The sequence below is a fragment of the Lynx rufus genome, unplaced genomic scaffold, assembly GCF_022079265.1.
Source record: "Lynx rufus isolate CCGP_SWC_20201006 ecotype Redwood Valley unplaced genomic scaffold, mLynRuf1.p SCAF_2, whole genome shotgun sequence".
NCBI classification, from domain to species: domain Eukaryota; kingdom Metazoa; phylum Chordata; class Mammalia; order Carnivora; family Felidae; genus Lynx; species Lynx rufus.
Genome location: NW_025814834.1, coordinates 197,654,464 through 197,674,057, shown reverse-complemented (window position 1 = coordinate 197,674,057; position 19,594 = coordinate 197,654,464). Strand labels below are relative to the sequence as shown.

General features: G+C 46.3%; 1 non-coding gene across 1 annotated transcript; it reads left to right on the top strand.

The window, feature by feature from the left end:
• Positions 1-8,966: 8,966 nt before the first annotated feature.
• LOC124516872 (U1 spliceosomal RNA) lies at positions 8,967-9,126 on the top strand. Its single transcript, XR_006963257.1, has one exon. It is a non-coding gene; the product is annotated as a U1 spliceosomal RNA (small nuclear RNA).
• Positions 9,127-19,594: the final 10,468 nt, after the last annotated feature.

Genomic DNA, 19,594 nt, shown 5'->3' with positions numbered 1-19,594 from the left:
TCTGATTATTCGAACACCTTCCTCCATGTAAATAAAACAATCATGCACAAACCCTACCATATTCTGGGGTGCTTAGGTGGCTCAGTCTGCTGAGCGACCGACCCTTGATTTCGGCTCAGGTCAGGGTTGTGGGATCGAGCCCTGCATGGAGCCCCTTGTAGGGCTCCACACTGAGCATGGAGCCTGCTTAGGATTGTCTCTCTCCCTCTGCCCCTCTTTTCTGCTTGTGCACGCTGTCTCTCTCTAATATAAGAATAAATAAAAATTAAAAAAAAAAAAAACAACAACCCTGGGGCGCCTGGGTAGTGCGGTTGGTTAAGCGTCCAACTCTTGATCTCAGCTCAGATCATGATCTCACAGTTTGTGAGTTTGAGCCCCGTATTGGGCTCTGTGCTGATGGTGCGGAGCCTGCTTGGGATTCTTTTCTTCTCTCTGCCCCTCCCTGCTTGTTTTCTCTCTCTGTCTCTGTCTCTCTCTCTGTGTGTGTCTCTCTCTCCATCTCTCAAAATAAATAAATAAACTTGAAAAAATTAAGCCCTCCACCATATTCTATTTTAGGAGTGTATATACATATGCATAAAACAACAACAAAAAAAAAAACAAACAAAAGATCATGCTTGTCTGAGAGGAGAAGGTACTTAAAGGGGACCTTGGGATGTTTACAATTACAAATTCTAGATGCTGTGAAAGGGGACGTTTGTCATTTGTATTTTTTCCTATCTTTTACTTTTCTAAAAACATTTCAGGAGCGGGGCGCCTGGGTGGCTCAGTCGGTTGAGCATCCGACTTCAGCTCAGGTCATGATCTCGCGGTCCGTGAGTTCAAGCCCCGTGTCGGGCTCTGGGCTGATGGCTCAGAGCCTGGAGCCTGCTTCAGATTCTGTCTCCCTCTCTCTCTCTTTCCACCCCCCCCCCCCACTTGCACTCTGTCTCTCTCTCTCTCAAAAATAAATAAACATTAAAAAAATTAAAAAATTTTCGGGGCGCCTGGGTGGCGCAGTCGGTTAAGCGTCCGACTTCAGCCAGGTCACGATCTCGCGGTCCGTGAGTTCGAGCCCCGCGTCAGGCTCTGGGCTGATGGCTCAGAGCCTGGAGCCTGTTTCCGATTCTGTTCTCCCTCTCTCTCTGCCCCTCCCCCGTTCATGCTCTGTCTCTCTCTGTCCCAAAAATAAATAAACGTTGAAAAAAAAATTTAAAAAAAATTAAAAAATTTTCATTGTAGGAAACTTGGAGGAAATAACAGGAAAGTATAAAGAAGAAATCAGAACTACCCATAATCCTCGCTGCCCTCACGGACAACCCCACTCACACTTTGGAGGGTCTTTTCCTGTGTACATGTATCATTTTCTCCCTTTCTGAAACTCCTGCCCTCTGGCTCTACTTTGCCACCCTTCTCATCACCCTGATCTGTTGCCCTCCCTGTCACCCCCCTCCATCCATCAAGGACTTCAGAATTTCTGTCAGGCAGTCTGTCCTAATGTCCCGTCGATCCATGCAAATAACCCTCCAATACCCTTCCTTGATCTCCTTGGTGACCTTCGTCATGACCCTGCCATCCTCTCTGGGGCCACATCTTGGATGTTCCCCTCTGGAACTCCAGCCTCAAGGGTTCCCACAAGGCCCCCTCCTGCAGAATGCCTGTCTTCCGACTCCTGGTGCCTCATCCCCTGACTTCACAGAGGCCACTGGCCCATTCTGTTTCCTTCTGTTCAGTCAGCCTCTCCTGGCCGCTGGCCCAGCAAGCCTACACCCCAAGGCTGAGCGTCTGAAGGCCAGCACAGTGATCCAGGTGAGGAATGCAAAGTGGAGGACTTGAGCTTGAGGAGGAGAGGGGGATTTGAGACACGTGATTGGTGTGCACCATTCCAAACCCTCTCTCCTCCTCTCTCCTCCTCCCAGGCGTTCCTCCAGCTCCATACATGGACCCCACTCCATCCCTCATCCCCCCCCATCCTCCCTGTCAGCCTGTAAACACACCCTTGTCTCTTGGATCCTAAGATGACACCCCCGCCCCTTGACTCCCTTTGCATTTCTAGCTACTTCTTTTTCACTCCTTCCCCTCCAAACTTCTGGAGTGAATCATCCTTCTGTGCTGCCCATCTTCTCAACTACTGTCTGGGTCACCAGGGACTTCTAATTCGCTGGATCCAACGGAAGCATTTCCGCAAGGCTGGTTAGTCACCCCCCTGCACTCACAGAGCACACTCCTTGTTCCTGGTTGTTCCTTCTCGGTCTCCTTTGTGGACTTTTTTTTTTTACGCTTATCTTAATTCCAGTATAGTTAACATTGTTATGTTCGTTTTGGATGCACAACATCATGATTCAGCAATTCTATACATTCCTCAGTGTTCATCAAGATAAGTATACTCTTAATCCCTTCACCTATTTCACTCAGCCTCCCCCACTCACTCCCCTCTGGCAGCCACCAGTTTGTTCTCGAAGGTTAAGAGTCTGTGTTTTGGTCTGTCTCTTTCTTCCTTTGTTGCTTTGTTTTGTTTCTTCTCGAGTGACATCATCTCTGACTGGCTTATTTCGCTTAGCGTTGTACTCTCTAGCTCCATCCATGCTGTTGCAAATGGTTCTTTGTGGACTTTTTGTGATCCGCTCTACCTTTAGATATTGGTAATCCTTTTTGTATCTTTTCTGCTTCCTTTATTGTTCCCGTTGGTTGGCTACTGTTTCTCATGGCTCTCCTTTTTTTTTTTTTTTTAATTTTTTTTTTCAACGTTTATTTATTTTTGGGACAGAGAGAGACAGAGCATGAACGGGGGAGGGGCAGAGAGAGAGGGAGACACAGAATTGGAAACAGGCTCCAGGCTCCGAGCCATGAGCCCAGAGCCCGACGCGGGGCTCGAACTCACGGACCGCGAGATCGTGACCTGGCTGAAGTCGGACGCTTAACCGACTGCGCCACCCAGGTGCCCCTCTCATGGCTCTCCTTTTATATGACAGTTCTCAAATCACCATCCCCAGACTACCTCCCCTGAGCATCGGACTCAAATATCTAGTCTCCTGACTTTCCCACCAGTCCTCTCAAGCTGGACAAGTTACAGCTGATCATTTGCTCTTTTCTCCCAAACTGCTCCTTGTATATTTTCTGTTGGTGGCATCACCATGTACCCAAGTCAAAAACCTGGGAGTCATTTTTTTACTCTTTCCTCTCTTCTTTTTATTTTTCTTTCTTTTTTCCTTTTTTTTTAAATATTTATTTATTTTTGAGAGTGACCAGAGGAGGGGTAGAGAGAGGGGGACAGAGGATCCAAAGCAGGCTCTGTGCTGACAGCAGAGAGCCTGATGTGGGGCTAGAACCCATGAACCATGAGATCATGACCTGAGCCGAAGTCGGAGGCTTAACTGACTGAGCCACCCAGGCGCCTCACTTCCCTCTCTTTCTATACAGAGTCAATCCTCAAGTCCTGCCAAGTTACATCCTAAGCGATTCTGTAACAAGTGCTTTCCTCTTTGTCCCTGCTACTATTGCCCTTGTTCATATAACATCTCTCACCCCCAGCTGTTTTTCCACACACCACTGGGTACTCTTCCTAAAGTATAAATCCGATTATGTCATGGGGCGCCTGGGTGGCTCAGTCGGTTGGGCTTCCGACTTCAGCTCAGGTCATGGTGTCACGGTCTGTGAGTTCAAACCCCACGTCAGGCTCTGTGCTGACAGCTCAGAGCCTGTAGCCTGCTTCGGATTCTGTGTCTCCCTCTCTCTCTGTCCCTCCCCCGCTTACACTCTGTCTCTCTGTCTCTAAGAAACAAATAAACGTTAAAAAAAATCAGATTATGCCACTCTTCTGCTTAAAATCAGCAATCTAAAAGAAAATTCAAAAGACATAAATAAATGGGGGGGGGCACCTGAGTGGCTCAGTTGATTGAGCGTCCGACTTTGGCTCAGGTCATGATCTCACAGTTGGTGAGTTCAGGCCCCATATCAGGCTCTCTGCTGTCATTGTGGAGCCCACCTCGGATCCTCTGTCCCCCTCTCTCTCTGCACCTCCCCTGCTCATGCTCTTTCTTTCTCAAAGATAAATAAACATAAAAAAAAAAAAGACATAAGTAAATGGAAAGCCATCCTGGGTTCATGGATTGTAAGACTTAATATTGTTAGGATGGAATTCTCCCCAATTGATCTGCAGATTTATTGCAACCTCTATCAAAATCCAAGCTTCCCCCACTTTTGTGTTGTAGAAATTGACAAGATGATCCTAAAATTCATATGGAAATGCAACAGATCCAAAATAGCCAAAACAATCTTGAAAAAGAAACAAGTTGGAGGACACACACGTTCTGATTTCAAAATTTACTCCAAAGCTACAGTAATCAAGACAATGTGATACTGGGCATAAGGATAGACATATACGTCAATGGAATAGATTTGAGAATAAGAGCATATAAAGAAACCAGAAATAAACTAGAACTAAAAATACATACGTGGTCAATTGATCTTTGACAAGGGTACCAAGGTGATTTAAAGAAGAAAGATAGGGCACCTGAGTGGCTCAGTTGGTTGAGCGTCCGACTTTGGCTCAGGTCATGATCTCACAGTTTGTGCGGCTGAGCCCAGAGTGGGGCTCTGTGCTGATATCAAGGAGCCTGCCTGGGATTCTCTTTCTCCCTCTCTCTCTCTGCCCCTCCCCAGCTCACATGCTCTCTCTCTCTCAAAATAAATAAACTTAAAAAAGGAAGAAGAAAGAGTAGAGGCACTTGGCTGGCTCAGTCAGTAGAGCACATGCCTCTTGATATTGGGTTTGGGAGTTCAAGCCCCATGCTGGGTGTGGAGCTTAATTTAAATAAATAAATAAAACAACCATTGACTTGGAGAAAATATTTGTGAAGCATATATATATATATATATATTTGTGAAGCATACTGTGAAGCATAAGGGTCTAGTATCCAGAATAGACAAAGAACTATTACGCACATGAAGATGCCCAATCTCATTAGTCAGTAGGGATATGCAAATAAAAACCATAATAAGATGCTACTTCATCCCCACTAGGATAGCTGGCTATAACCAAAAAGACAGACATAACAAGTGTTGAGGATGTGGAGAAATTGGAACCCTCATTCACCACTGGTGGGAATGCAAAATGGCACAGCCACTTTAGAAAAGTTTGGCAGTTCCTCAAAAAGCGAAACAGAGAGGTACCGTACAACCGAGCTTTTCATTCCTAGGTATGTACCCAAGAGAACTGAAGATACATATTCACACAAAAATTTGTACATGAATGTTCAGAGCAATTTTATTCATAATTACCTCACCACATCCAAAACAGGAATCCATGCTCTCTGCCTTCTTCCTTGTTACCATAAATGAAGTCTTCTAGGGTCTTTTTTTTTTCTTTCTTTCTTTCTTTCTTTCTTTCTTTCTTAGAGAGAGAGGGAGAGTGTGAGTGGGGAGAGGGGCAGAGGGAGAGAGAGAATCCCAAGCAGGCTCCATGCTCATTGCAGAGTCTGATGCGGGGCTCAGTCTCATGACCCCGGGACCATGACCCGAGCCGAAATCGAGAGTCAGGAACTCAACCGACTGAGTCACCCAGCTGCCCCCTCTTGGGTCTTTCTAAGAGAACTTCTCTCCTTATCAAGGGCTTTGCTTCTGCAATTATATCCTTTCTTTCCTGGAACATCTAGCACTTCTTCACCAGTTAACACCCAGACATATCTCCACATCTGTGTATCTCCATCTTAAAACAATACAAAACACACACACACACACTGCCCCCAGACTCATTTCTCTGCCTCCCTTCCTCCTTCCTCAAATCTCATCATTTGGCAAAAGCTTCTATCTGCAGCCTCAATGATTCTTTACCTTCATGGGATGCCCATCTCTTGACTGACCCTTCATGATAGCATGCCTGAAAATTTGGGCAAAGACCTCTTCTCTCTGTCTGCACCCTCTTTTTCAATGATCTCAGCCAGTCCCTTGGCTTCTCTATTATCAAGATGTCAATGGCCCCTGTGTGTATCTCCAGCTCTGAGCCCTCACTATGTGCCAAGCTTCTGTGCCCAGCTGCCTGCTTGTCATCTCTACTTCAATGCCTAACGCCCGTCTAAACTTAGTGGACTCAGGAAGAGCTCTTGGTTCCTCTCCCCTCGATTCATTCTTCCCCTAGTCTCTCTCATCTCAGTAAACAGCACCGTCATCTACCTACACGTTCAAGCCCAAAGCACAAAAGCCTTTCCTGATTCCTCCCTTTTACTCATTCTCCATATTCTACCCATCTGCAAGCCCTGTTGCTCTGTCTCCAAACTATGTATCATGTCAAACGGCTTCTCTCCATCTCCGCTGTCCCTCCCTTCATCCAGCAGCCTCCCAACTGGCCTCTCTACTTCCACCCCTACAACCCACTTTCTACACAGCAACCATTTACTTTCAAAAAACGTAAGTCAGGTCATATAAAAACTCCCTTTCATGGCCTACGTAGGGCTTCACTGTGGCCTGCAATGCCCAGCACGCCCTGGCTCCCCTCTACCTCTCCAGCATCATATCCTATCACTCTCCCCTCGATTTCTACCCATCAGCCACACTGCTCTTCCTTCCTTTCTTTCGATCCACCAAATTAGTTCAAAAAAAAAATTTTTTTTCAACGTTTATTTATTTTTGGGACAGAGAGAGACAGAGCATGAACGGGGGAGGGGCAGAGAGAGAGGGAGAACAGAATCGGAAACAGGCTCCAGGCTCTGAGCCATCAGCCCAGAGCCTGACGCGGGGCTCGAACTCACGGACCGCGAGATCGTGACCTGGCTGAAGTTGGACGCTTAACCGACTGCGCCACCCAGGCGCCCCCCAAAAAATTTTTTTAAACATTTATTTATTTTTGAGAGACAGAGAAACAGAGCACAAGTGGGGGAGGGGCAGAGAGAGAGAGAGAGAGAGAGAGACGGAGATAGAATGTGAAGCAGGCTCCAGGCTCTGAGCTGTCAGCACAGAGCCCCATGCGGGGCTCAAACTCACCAACCGTAAGATCATGACCTGAGCCAAAGTCGGACGCTAAACCGACTGAGCCACCCAGGGGCCCCTAATCATCCTATTTTCTTTGCTTCTCCTTTTTTCAGTTTTATTGAGAAATAATTGACATACATCACCGTATAGGGTGTAGGGTGTACAGTTTTATTTTCTTCGAAGCATTTCTCTCTAGGTGAAATAATCTTACTGATTTATTTCTTTATTAATTTTCAGTTCTTTCTACAAGAATGTGCGCCCTATGAGAGCAGAGGCCTTAAGTATCTCGTATATCACCACTCAACGCCCAGCGCCTGGAACAGTCTCAGGAACACAGTAGGTGCTTGGTGCATATTTGTTAATGGATAAATAAAGCATTAAATCAGCGCTCCTCAAAGCGTGGTCTACAAACTCCTGAGCATCCCCCAAATCTTTTCAGAGGCTCTGTGAAGTCAGAGCTATTTTCGTAATAAATACTAAGATGTTATGTTGCCTTTTTGGTGGTGGGAAAGTGATGGCGGATACAGCAGCTGGCCCCTTAAGATAAAGCGAGGCGAGGCTCCAGGCTGTATTTGTAATCACTGTATTCCTCACTGCTGTGTGTGCTCAGCAAAGGAAACAAATACAGCAGTTTCATTCAAGAATGACTTGATGAGGGTTCCCTGGGTGGCTCAGTTGTTTAAGCGGCTCTTGATTTCGGCTCAGGCCATGATCTCGTGGTTTGTGAGCCCCAGTCCCACGTTGGGCTCTGTGCTGACAGTGTTGAGCCTGCTTGGGATTCTCTCTCCTTCTCTCTCTTCCCCTTCTCCTTGTTCATGCTCTCTCTCTCTCTCTCTCCCTCCCTCAAAATAAGTGAATAAACTTAAAGAAAAATTTCAAAGACTGACTTGATGAAACAGTACAAATTATTAACTTTATTAAATCTCTACCCTTGACTATACTTCTTTAAAAAAATTTTTTTTAATGTTTTTATTTATTTTTGAAGGAGAGACAGAGCATGAGTGGGGGAGGGGCTGAGAGAGGGAGACACAGAATCCGAAGCAGGCTCCAGGCTCTGAGCTGTCAGCACAGGGCCTGATGCGGGACTCGAACTCACGAACTGTGAGATCATGACCTGAGCTGAAGTCGGACGCTTAACTGACTGAGCCACACAGGCGCCCCATTGACTATACTTCTTTTAAATATTTTGACAGGGTGGGAAGAATTCTGCTATATGCCTAAGTACCATGGTTGTCTCAGGAAGATCACTTGTGGAATTATTTTGAGTTGCAAGTTGAACACCATTTTTACCTGGAAGAAGGATTGAAAGACAGACCATGGTTATGCAAATGTAGGTTTTTTTTTTTTCTCATTTTTTTATTTTTGCAGACATTTTCTCTAAAATGAAAGAAGTGAGCCTATTGACTCAAGGGGGAAATTGACCATATTTGCTGCTAATAATAAAATTTCAGCTTTTGAGTGAAAATTAGCCTTTTGGAATGTTTGTATCCACCACTGTGAGTTTAGTAGCTTCCCAATACTTAAGGACTTAAAACAATTTTTTTTTAATGTTTATTTTTGAGAGAGACAGAGACAGAGCAGGGGAGAGGCAGAGAGAGGGGGAGACATGGAATCCAAAGCAGGCTCCAGGCTCCGAGCTGTCAGCACAGAGCCCGATGCGGGGCTGGAACTCACAAGCAGTGAGATCATGACCTGAGCTGAGGTCGGACGCTTAACCGACTGAACCACCCAGGCGCCCCTACTTAAGGACTTCTGATGAGATCAATGGTGACATTAATGAATATAATTTCTTTTACATTGTATAATAACATGTGTCGACATTTAGAAGATCTCCATAGCTCAGTGAACCCTATTTTCCAAGTGTTACAAAATCAGTCACAGATAAAAGATGCATTCAAAGTGCATGATAGACCAATGTATTTTAACTTAACGAGAAATTGGTTTCAGATTCCACACTGAAACTAAATTTTGCAAGTCTTCATTTGTTAAGTTTTGGTATAGTATCAAAGAGGAATATCCACATACTTACCAGGCAAGGGAAAACCGTGATCATAAAGGTGCTTTTCCGGGCAAGGCCCATCCATTGCACTTCTCGGGGTGCCGATCTCTTCAATTTCCCCAAATGCGGGAGACTCGGTTGTGTAATTTAAGGCAGTGGGGGATTGCGTTCACTTTCTTCTCTTAAAAAAAGGAAAAGAGGAATATCACAGTTATCTGAAAAAGCTTAAAATAATCCTCCTTGGGGTGCCTGGGTGGCTCAGTTGTTTAAGCATCGGACTTGGGCTCAGGTCGTGATCTCCCAGTTTATGAGCTCGAGCCCGCGTCGGGCTCTGTGCTGACAGCTCAGAGCCTGGAGCCTGGTTCGGATTCTGTGTTTCCCTCTCTCTCTGCCCCTCCTCCACTCCTGCTCTGTCTCTCTCAAAAAAATAAATACATAAACATTTTAAATAAAGAAATAAAATAACCCTCCTTTTTCCATTTTTATATTTGTGTGAGGCTGAATTTTGTTCATATACTGCAACTAAAACAAATCTCAACAGATTGAGTAAAGGAGCAAAGAAGCAGTTATAGGGATCTAGCCGCCTTTTATTAAGCCAGACATTTAAAGAGATATGCAAAACTGTCAAACAATGTCATTCTTCCCACTAATTTTTTTTTGATTTGGAAAATGTCGTTATTTTTCATTGAAAAGGGTGTTATTTGTGTTAACTTTAGTGGGTTCATCATTTTTACTTAAAAATATGTTTTTAAACTTTTTGTAATGTTTATTTATTTTTGAGAGAGAGAGCATGCACGCACGAGCAGGAGAGGGGCGGGGGGGGGGGGGGGCGGGTGGACAGAGGATCCGAAGAGAGCTCTGTGCTAACAGCTCAAACTCACAAACCGTGAGATCATGACCTGAGCCAAAGTCAGACTCAACAGACTGAGTCCCTCAGGCACGCTTATTTTTTAAACTCTTAATTTGACTTCGAATATGGCAAATATCGATCATGTGACCCATATGAACAAAAACCCTTTCAGGTCTTCAGTTTTTCAGAGCGTGAAGGGATCTTTTTTTTTTTTTTTTTTTTAATTTTTTTTTTCAACGTTTTTATTTATTTTTGGGACAGAGAGAGACAGAGCATGAACGGGGGAGGGGCAGAGAGAGAGGGAGACACAGAATCGGAAACAGGCTCCAGGCTCTGAGCCATCAGCCCAGAGCCCGACGCGGGGCTCGAACTCACGGACCGCGAGATCGTGACCTGGCTGAAGTCGGACGCTTAACCGACTGCGCCACCCAGGCGCCCCGCGTGAAGGGATCTTGAGAGCAAAAAGTTTAGGAAACGCCACTACAGATAAACACTGAAGTTAATCAGCCCCATACGTAATACCTTGGTGCACAGGCGGAGGGAACACAAGATAATTATAAACACCCCTATTTGGAAAAGGAGAGGAGGCAAAACAGCACCCAGTGGTCTGCGGGGTGTATGGAATGTGTATTGCATCCTGGAGGTGGAGAACAGCAAGGATGCCCTGCCTTGGGAGAGTGAAGCTGGTCTGTCTGCTCTGCCGTGTTGGCTGGTCTCCCCTATTTGTTGTAACTTTCAGGCCACATCTTAGAAGGATTGTGAAGATGTCCTGTTCGTATTGTTTGGAACTGAGACAATGCCCTAGGGGTTGATCAGTTGCAAGCTTTCTTGTGCCAGGATTTGTTTTGTGTGGGTTTTTTTTTTGCAAAACCACTCCCTTAAAAGATGCAGAAGGTTTCTGACTATTCATATTTGGATAACTCTAGGGGTTAATAACCAAGTCAGAAGAATTGTGAATTATGGTCTCTGAATCTAGACCGGTGGTGGTGGGGGGGGGTGTCTCTCAGCTGTGGGACCTCCTAGTGCTCAGCCTAGGGTTTCCATCCTCACTGCTTTGGAGCAACTCTGACCACTGGGCTCTATCCCAGTGGAAAGCTCTTTGCATAGGCTAAGTCTCCTGTTAGTGGGGACAGGCAGGAAGGGCTTGGGTGGGGCTGCGTTTCCTGCCTTCCTGCCTTTGTTTCCACTCAAAAAACTTTTTTTTTTCAAAGTTTATTTTTGAGAGAGAGAGACAAAACGTGAACAGGGGAGGGGCAAAGAGAGAGGGAGACACAGAATTCGAAGCAGGCTCCAGGCTCTGAGCTGTCAGCACAGAGCCCGATGCAGGGCTCAAATTCATGACCTGACCTGAAGGCGGCCGCTTAAGTGACAGAGCCACCCAGGCGCCCCTGTTTCCGCTCACTTTAACTTTGACATGAAGAGATGAGCTTTTTCAATCCTGCAAAGCACGTGACCTTCAGACTGTGTCAGCTCGGACTGCTGGCTCCAGGAAGTCTCTCTTGGCAAAGCTGTAGGCACACAAGGTCAGGGGCCAGGCTGCCCGGCTTCAAGCGATCGTTGCAGCTCCCTGTCTAGCTTTGTGACGTTGGGTGAATGGTGCTGTGTCTCGATTCTTCCAATGTAAAATCAGGAATAACAACAGTACCTACTTCTTTGTGTTATTGTGAAGGGTCAGTGGATCAATATGGGTAAAGCTCTTAGAGCCCAGCACAGGATGAGTGCTTCAGAAATATTAGCTTTTTGGGGCACCTGGGTGGCTCAGTCAGTTGAGCGTCCAACGTCGGTTCAGGTCATAGTCTCGTGGTTTGTGAGTTCGAGCCCCACATTGGGCTCTGCACTGGTGATGTGGAACCTGCTTGGGATTCTCTCTCTCTCTCTCTCTCTCTCTCTCTCTCTCTCTCTCTCCCCCCCCCCCGCCCCTTCCCCATCTGCACATGCTCTCTCTCTTTCAAGGTAAATAAATAAACTTAACATTTTTTAAAAAAAGAAACATTAGTTTTTATTATTCATTATTCTGTCTGCAAAATTTGTGTCTTTGACTCCGAACTAAAGGCTTGGGAAAACAGCCAAAACAGACAACCTTCTGACATATTTCTACCAAGTCCCCGAGCTCCTACCTGTGTTAGGTACATGGTCTGAGCTCCAAGAGACCCTGGCTGTACACCTGCATGGCAGGGAGTGCCGACCTCCCAGCCAGGGATGGGGAGATCCTCACTCTCTGTACCCTACCTCCCCCCTGCCAATGCCGTGTGTTAGGAATCACGACCAGTAACACCCCACTTCCTGTATTAGTCAGAAACTCTTCAGTTACAGATGACAGAATCTTAACAGAAGCGGGCTTTGGATAGGGAGAAAGAATTTGTTGGATTACGGCATGGGAAATTTCAGGGACTTCAGGCATGGTTAGAATGATGTCATCTGGTGGTTTTAAACGGTGTCCCTGTCTCTTGCCCTCCGCTTTTCAGCTCTGCCTTCTGCTGTGTGGCTTCAGTGTCAGGAAGTCTGTCCACATAGTGGAAGAGCCACACTCACTTATGTCCTTCCAGCTTAGGAACCTCAGGAGAAAGCAGCCTCTAGTTCTCCGAAATTCCAGAAAAGTTTGGGATTGCCTTGAATTTCTCCAGCTCTAGCTGTGTTCCTTAGCCTTGTAACATAACACCCTGAGTGATGTCGTGTGTGACTTCAGAGGACTGGAACCACCCAGCCGGGGAGGGGAGGAAGGATTGGTATTTATCAACCATCTGTTCTGTTGGAGGCATCGTACGCCTTCTCCTAGCAAAGATTAGCCCCTTTGGGAAGGACACTAAATCTCGCGGCTGTCTTCATGTGCCTCCAAGCTGCGAGGGGAGGGCCCCTTCTTGTGTCCGCAGCCAACCCTTCTGCCTGCCCTTGATTTCGTCCCTCTGGCTTCTAGAGACGGAGCACCGTTAAATCGCTTCCTTTCTCTCCGTATTTCCTCCCGAGGGTCCAGACGTGCATGAGTCTCTCCTACTACAAAAAACAAATCTCCCCTTCTTAGGAGAGATCTGTCTACCGCCTCTACCTCCTCACCATCCACTCACACCTCAACTAAATGAACTCCATTTTCTACTGCGGCTGTCTTCCGAGATGGCTCGCTCTCAAGTCAGCAATCGCTTCTCATGTGACGAACTCACTTCTCGGCCAGCTTGACCTCACATGTCCGCTAACCGTGCTTTCCTTCCCGAAATTCTTGGGAATTTCGGACCCTGCTTGGCTTCCGCTGTCTTGCTCGTTCCTGGGTTCCCTCTCGCCCCTTTTCTGGTTGCTCCTTTCTCTGCACGTGTCGGTGAAAGGTTTACGAGAAGAGAAAGCCAACTCTCCCGTCATTCACATCTGTGGTTTCAAATGCCATTTTGTCATTGGTGATTTCCCAGCTCCACGGCCCGTGTCTGTCTGTGTCTGCCCAGGCACAGGGTCCGAGCAGAGCCCTTGTCCACATATAGCGAGCGACGGATGAATTTCCTCCAAGGGAGGTGCCCGAGGAACGACAAAGCAGCATCTGCATCTAGAACTATACCCCAAGCCACTCACAAAGGCAGACACACAGAAGTAAAGTTAAGCAGCATCTCCAGCACAGGCTAAGAGGTGGGGCGGTGGCCCTGCCCTTGCTGGATCCTTCTGGTAACACCGCAAGCCTCAGAGTTCAACTGCACAGCGCCGGCAGCCTCCTCTGGTCCCTGCACCCATGAAGCCCTTTCTCTCTCATACTGCATGTGACACGGCCATGTCAGAGTGGAAAGAGTGTGAGGTCTGGAATTCCAGATCTGGGTCTGTGGCTTGCTTCTTCCTCCTCCGTATGTTTTTTTGTTTATTTTTGAGAACGAGAACACAAGTAGGGAGGGGCAGTGAGAGGGAGAGAGACCGAATCCCAAGCAGGCTCCACGCTGACAGCAGCGAGCCCGATGCGGGGCTTGAACTCACAAACCATGAGATCGTGACCTGAGCAGAAGTCAGACGCTCAACCAACTGACCACTCAGGCACCCCCCTGCTTTTTTTTTTTTTTAATCTGGCTGTGACCCCCCAGAAAACCAGTGGCCATGTTTGGGTATGCTCACGAGCCTCTTCAGGTGTGCAAGCAAGAGCCATGCTCGGATGACTGACAGTAATGGGGGCTGTGGAAAGGGCAGTGAGGAAGTACGGTGGGCAGGGAAGCCATCCCGGCAGCCCACGCAGGTCCCTGGGGAACAGGAACGATGATGTGGTGACGCGCTCTGGGTGTGCTTCTAATGCTTCTGTCTCCCATGTCTGGCAGTCTCGTCTCACACAGGCAGTTGGCCTCCAGCACATGTAGGTTGTTCACAGCGGCACTTGGCTTGGGCCCAAATCCTGTGTCCAATCAGCTGCAGGAAGGTCAGCAGGGCTGGCTTCATCGGATTTACATGACCTAGATCGCAGTGATTCCATGAGGCAAGACCAGCTCAGGTCCACGGGCCTTGGGAGGAGGCTGAGGGAACCGCGGGCACAGCTTCATGGACGGTGTGTTGTCCTTATCGTGTCTCAATTCCCTTCTTCATTTGACAAATGAAGGAGTTGGGTCATTGATCTTCAAAGGTGCTTCCAATTCAGACTTTCCAGGAATTTATTATTATTATCTTGATTGCCCACCAGCTCTAGCAAAATGGCATGTCACGAACAGGCCCATTGGCCTTAGCTTACTTAGCTCACTTGATGAGAGGCGGTGTGCAGACAATGAATAAGGCATTCAATAAGTTCATGGATGATGGTGATGATGATAAATGAAAATATTAGCTAATACATAAAGCACTTACTACAGTCTGGGCACTATTCTCAGTATTCATGTAATCCTCACAGTCCCAAATGATGAAGCTGAAACAGAGAGGTTAAATCATTTGCCCAAAGTCATAAGCTACTTAAAAGGTAGAGTTAGAAATTCCCATCCAGGCATTCTGGCTCTGGAGTCTATCCTCTTAACCACCATGCTTGTGAGAGTACAAGCAAATTTAGAATAACGGGGAGGGCGGGCGGCTGGGTGACTCAGTCGGTTAAGTGTCCGACTTCGGCTCAGGTCTGATCTCACTGTTCGTGAGTTCGAGCCCAGCATCAGGCACTGTGCTGATAGCTCGGAGCCTGGAGCCTGCTTCGGATGCTGCGTCTCCCTCTCTCTCTGACCCTCTCCCGCTCACATTCTGTGTGTGTGTGTGTCTCTCTCTCTCAAAAATAAACAAACATTAAAAAAACTTTTTTTAGAATAATGAGAAGGGGGGATGTCTTTGGTTTTGTAATAATTTAATTTCAAGTTTGTGAATATTTTAGGCTTGACATTCATGGAAACAAGCCAGATCTTGATTTTCCACTGAGGAAAATCCCCGTGTCCTCTGTGATGGGAGGGAGCTGATCTGCTACGAAACGTGCAGCTCATCTCCCCAGACGACGGAGCAGGGCTCAGTAGTAAGCCAATACCAGCTTCTAAAAAGAATAGGCCTTGCCAAAATCGCACAACTTGACTCCAACATCGTTAGGCCCTGCACTGTGATTCTCTTATGGAAGTTTGCTGGCGTGTATGTATACACTATCCTCATTTGCCAAGGGGCTTTGCCCACCATTGGATCCGCAGAGTCATAAAACCCACGCTGCTTACACTGCAGCCTATACCAACTGGGGAGCATCTTTTCTTCCTGGCCCATTGGAGTTGGTAGCCGTGTGAGATACTTGGCAAACAGGTCAGCGCAGCATAACCAAACGTGGCCTATTACCTCCAATATCAAAAGAGATCAAATTCTCAGGGTTTCTGAGTGGTGGCAGGCGTGCAGTGAGTGCAATAGCTTATCTTTCACTGTAGACATCCTGCCATGCTCCACACTATTGCTCTGGTTTCCTAAAAACTTCATGGAGGAGGAAGTGCCCTTAATCCCCACGGGGATTATCTCCCAGCCTCTAGAACACATGTGCTTTACCGAGGCATTTAGACACCTGCTACTTCCTATTCAGTCCAGAAACATGATTTCATCCCATGTAGAGCGGTGTTCTGGGAAACGAGATGACTTAAGTGCCTGCAGATTGGATTTCAACAGAGCTGGTGAGGTGATATGACCCAGATGTAGGACAGTAAGATGTACTGTTGACCCTGATAGGTGAAAAGTATTCTACTTTTGACGTTTTCTGCTCCTAGGGCTAGAAGAGAAGAAAGCATCTTCCAGGTCAACAGTTGCATGGCTGCAGGTGCTGGGGCAGGTGCTGACTTGCTTCATGAAGAGATTACATCTGAAATAACAGCTGCAAGTCCTGTACAGGGCAAACAAATAATTTTAAATGGAGGTGAGATAGAGATCAATCAGCACTCCTGGATTTCTCAGTCTTTGACGAGGCAGCAGTATCTGTCATGCCCTCAGGGGCGCACTACTGCTCTTGGATTATTCTGGTAGGGAGGGACGGTTCCAGGGGCTTTCTTTTACTCTTCTCACCACAATAGCTTTAACTGTACAGGTCGTTGTGAAAGATTCTGCCAGTTGCCAAGTACGTCTAGAACAACTGTGACCACTCGAACTGGGAAGTAACCACAGGACGAATATGTGAGATAGACCCGGGCCAACATTCCTTTTAAATGGCTTGATCCCCGGGGCACCTGGGTGGCTGAGTCAGTTAAGTGTCTGGGTCTTGATTTTGACTCAGGTCATGGTCTCATGGTTTGTGAGGTCAAGCCCCACGTCCGGCTCTGTGCTGTCAAGCACAGAGCCTGCTTGAGATTCTCTTTCTCTCTGCCTCTCTCTCTCTCTCTCTCTCTCAAAATAGACATTAAAAAATTCTTTGATCCCCATATATTCGTTTGCTAGATATGCTATGACAAGTACCACAAACTAGGTGGTTTAAACAACACAATTTTATTGGGCTAGAAGTCTGAGATCAAGGTGTGGGCAGGCTTGGCTCCTCTGAGGGCTGAGGGAGAATCTCTTCCAGGCCTCTCCCCTAGTTTCTGGTGGTTTGCTGGCAATCTTCGCAGTTCCTTTGCTTCTGCTGCATCATCCCGATCTCTGGCTTCATCTTCACATGACGTTCTGTTTTTGGGTCTCCGTGTCCAAATTCTTCCCTTTCACGCGACATGCATCATATCGGATTAGGGGCCTACCTCCTCCAGTATGACCTCACTTTATGCAATTATATCTGCAACAGCCCTATTTCCAATAAGATCACATTCTGAGGTATGAGAGGTTAGGGTTCCAACACATACATTTTGGAGGACACCCCTCCAAACCCTTGATACCCCACAAACCTCAATTCTAACTAGTGGAACACAGAACTTTTTGGGGATTACTGTTAGCATAGGGCTAGTTTCTAAGTATTCCCTAAAGGCCTGGGTATTTCCATTCCCCTAAGCACAGGAACATAGATAAGTGGCTTAAGATTCCCTTGGGGAACACTGAAAGATTTGCAATTACAGTGATGGTTATATTGTTGGGTGCTACCTTCAGGGTACTCCGCACCCCTTTATTCAAGGACCTTGGGCCCGAGAATTTAGTGAGAGTTCGTAACTTTCCATTTTGGTGACTCAAAACACGTCTCTTTTTGCCAGATCTGGAGTCTTGATTTGGGTTATACCAACCAAATAGGACCTTGGAAGGTTCTATTTCATCACTCCGGCTCTGTTGCCTTGGTACTGCCCCTTGGCTCCTCCACTCCGGGACCCCATCATTCTTACTGACGTCAGGGATTCCATTTCAACGGCAGCATCTCTTAGCTTCATTCCCAGCCTATGGAGGATATAAACTACAGCACTCTCCAAGATAAGGTGTTCCTCTTATCTACATACTTTCCAATTCCTTGGTGAAAGGAACATCCTCTGAGCAATTCTAGAGGGCAAAATTAGATTAAGTCACACATATGACAAATCTGCATCAACATTTCTATCTTCATGTTTTTGGATTTATCTTCTGCTATGCTAAGGAATTTTAGGAGTTTCAATTTGAACGTACATCATGTGCAGTCCAGGTTTCATCTAACCAACCAGCTAAGAGCCACTCGTAGCTGCTAAAGCCAATATACTGAATCCAGAATCTCTAGAATTTCCATATCCATAAATTCAACCCAAATGAAATAAAATTTTGTTCTTTTCTTCCTGGTCTAATTTAAACCTTTAAAACCCAGGTTTCTGCTGATTCAAATTAACTAAGCCTTACCATTCTTCTGTAAGCCTTCCCTCGGATCAGACTTTGTGTTTGCTTTCCAGAAGCACATCGGGATCTAACTCTAGTTACAGATCTGGTGGCAACATGGGGTAGTGGGTTGGACATGAGTATTGGCATTCCCTTTCAAGGCAACTACCCAAGGTCTCCAAGTAAGACAGGACCAGCCATATTAGTGAGGGGAAGAAAGGCTGTTTCTTCTGGTAAGAGACACTAAGTGGAATCTGGATTCAGAACACTGGGACTTACCTAAATCCACTCAAATGTCCCCATTTCTCGTTTCAGGGTCCCATTCTCTCCCAAACAAGGTTCTAATTTTCACATAAGAGACATGGTAAGGCTATGAATTTAACTCATGCTGTAATTCTGTAACCCAGAATCTCCTTCTGATTTTCATGTACATCGGCCTTGCAGTTGCAAGAGACAAAATTCTTCTGGGGCTCTCCTATACATGCCTGGAGCTGAAAATGTAAAGTTCTGGGGTCTTTGGGTTTTTCGCTTTTTTTCTCCTTTACTTCTTTAGCATCGCCACCACCATCTAGGCCCTCATTTCTTACATGATGGTCTGTAGTGGCAGCCATTTGATCTGCCGACGTCCTCCAAGAGACTTTTCGTTTCAACCGAAACACAAATGTACGTAATCTTTGTCTACTTTTTTCCAATGGCAATTTATCCTCATTTCCTTCAAATCCAACAGTCATAACTAATCTAAGAGTGCCATCTGTGAGGGCCTACTGCCTATAACCACTTTCGGAAACAAACGGTTATTGGAGTTTAGTAGTTGCAAGACACAAAACCCTACCTATTTTAAGTAGCAAAGGATTCAACGCAAGTAAATTAGGTGCTTGCAAGAACTGGAAAGCCTGAGCAGTGGGCTCTAGACTGGATCTCCAGGTCTACCCTGGTAGCATTCCCTCTGCCACCATCAAGATGAGGAATCATCAGGCCACCACAGGCTGACTACAAGAACACACATCACTGTTCTTTATGATCAGGAAGCCCTTCAACACTCACAAAACTACGGGCGGATATTGGGTACCACTGAAGGGAAACCCAAGGTCTTTAGATCCTTGCAGTAGCAACAAAGTAGCTGAAGATGGCCCCACGATCACTTCTTCCTTCCACCTCTTATTTATACATTTAATTGGCAAAATTTAAATTATATTCAGAACCTTGCTTTAAGGAAGTTTAAAACCCATCGCTTTTAGCTTTCCAGCCTCTGGGTACAAGAAAGTGTATTAGAAAGGGTCAGAATGAATGAGTACGCATTTACCATATCCACGAGTTTCTTTACATGACCCCATTCAAGTGGGACTGGTGACACACCCTCTCCCAGTTTTAGCCCATTTGAAAGCTGACTGCAAGCATCCCATCTGTCTGGCTTCGAAGATTACCTCTCTTCCTGGACTCAGAGAAACTTACAATTTCCTGGTCTTCAGAGTTGTTTTGCTGATCTGTACAATCTCACCCCCAGCCATCTCTTCAACCTCCTTGGTCCACATATTCCAGCCAAATAGGTCTCTAAGCTGTGTGTGTGTGTTTTAAACAGGCTAAAGATGCTCCACCAAAGGGCCTTTGTATTTTGTTCCCAATGCCTGCTATGTTCTTCCCCTAGATAGAAAGAACCATTTGGTTCTTTC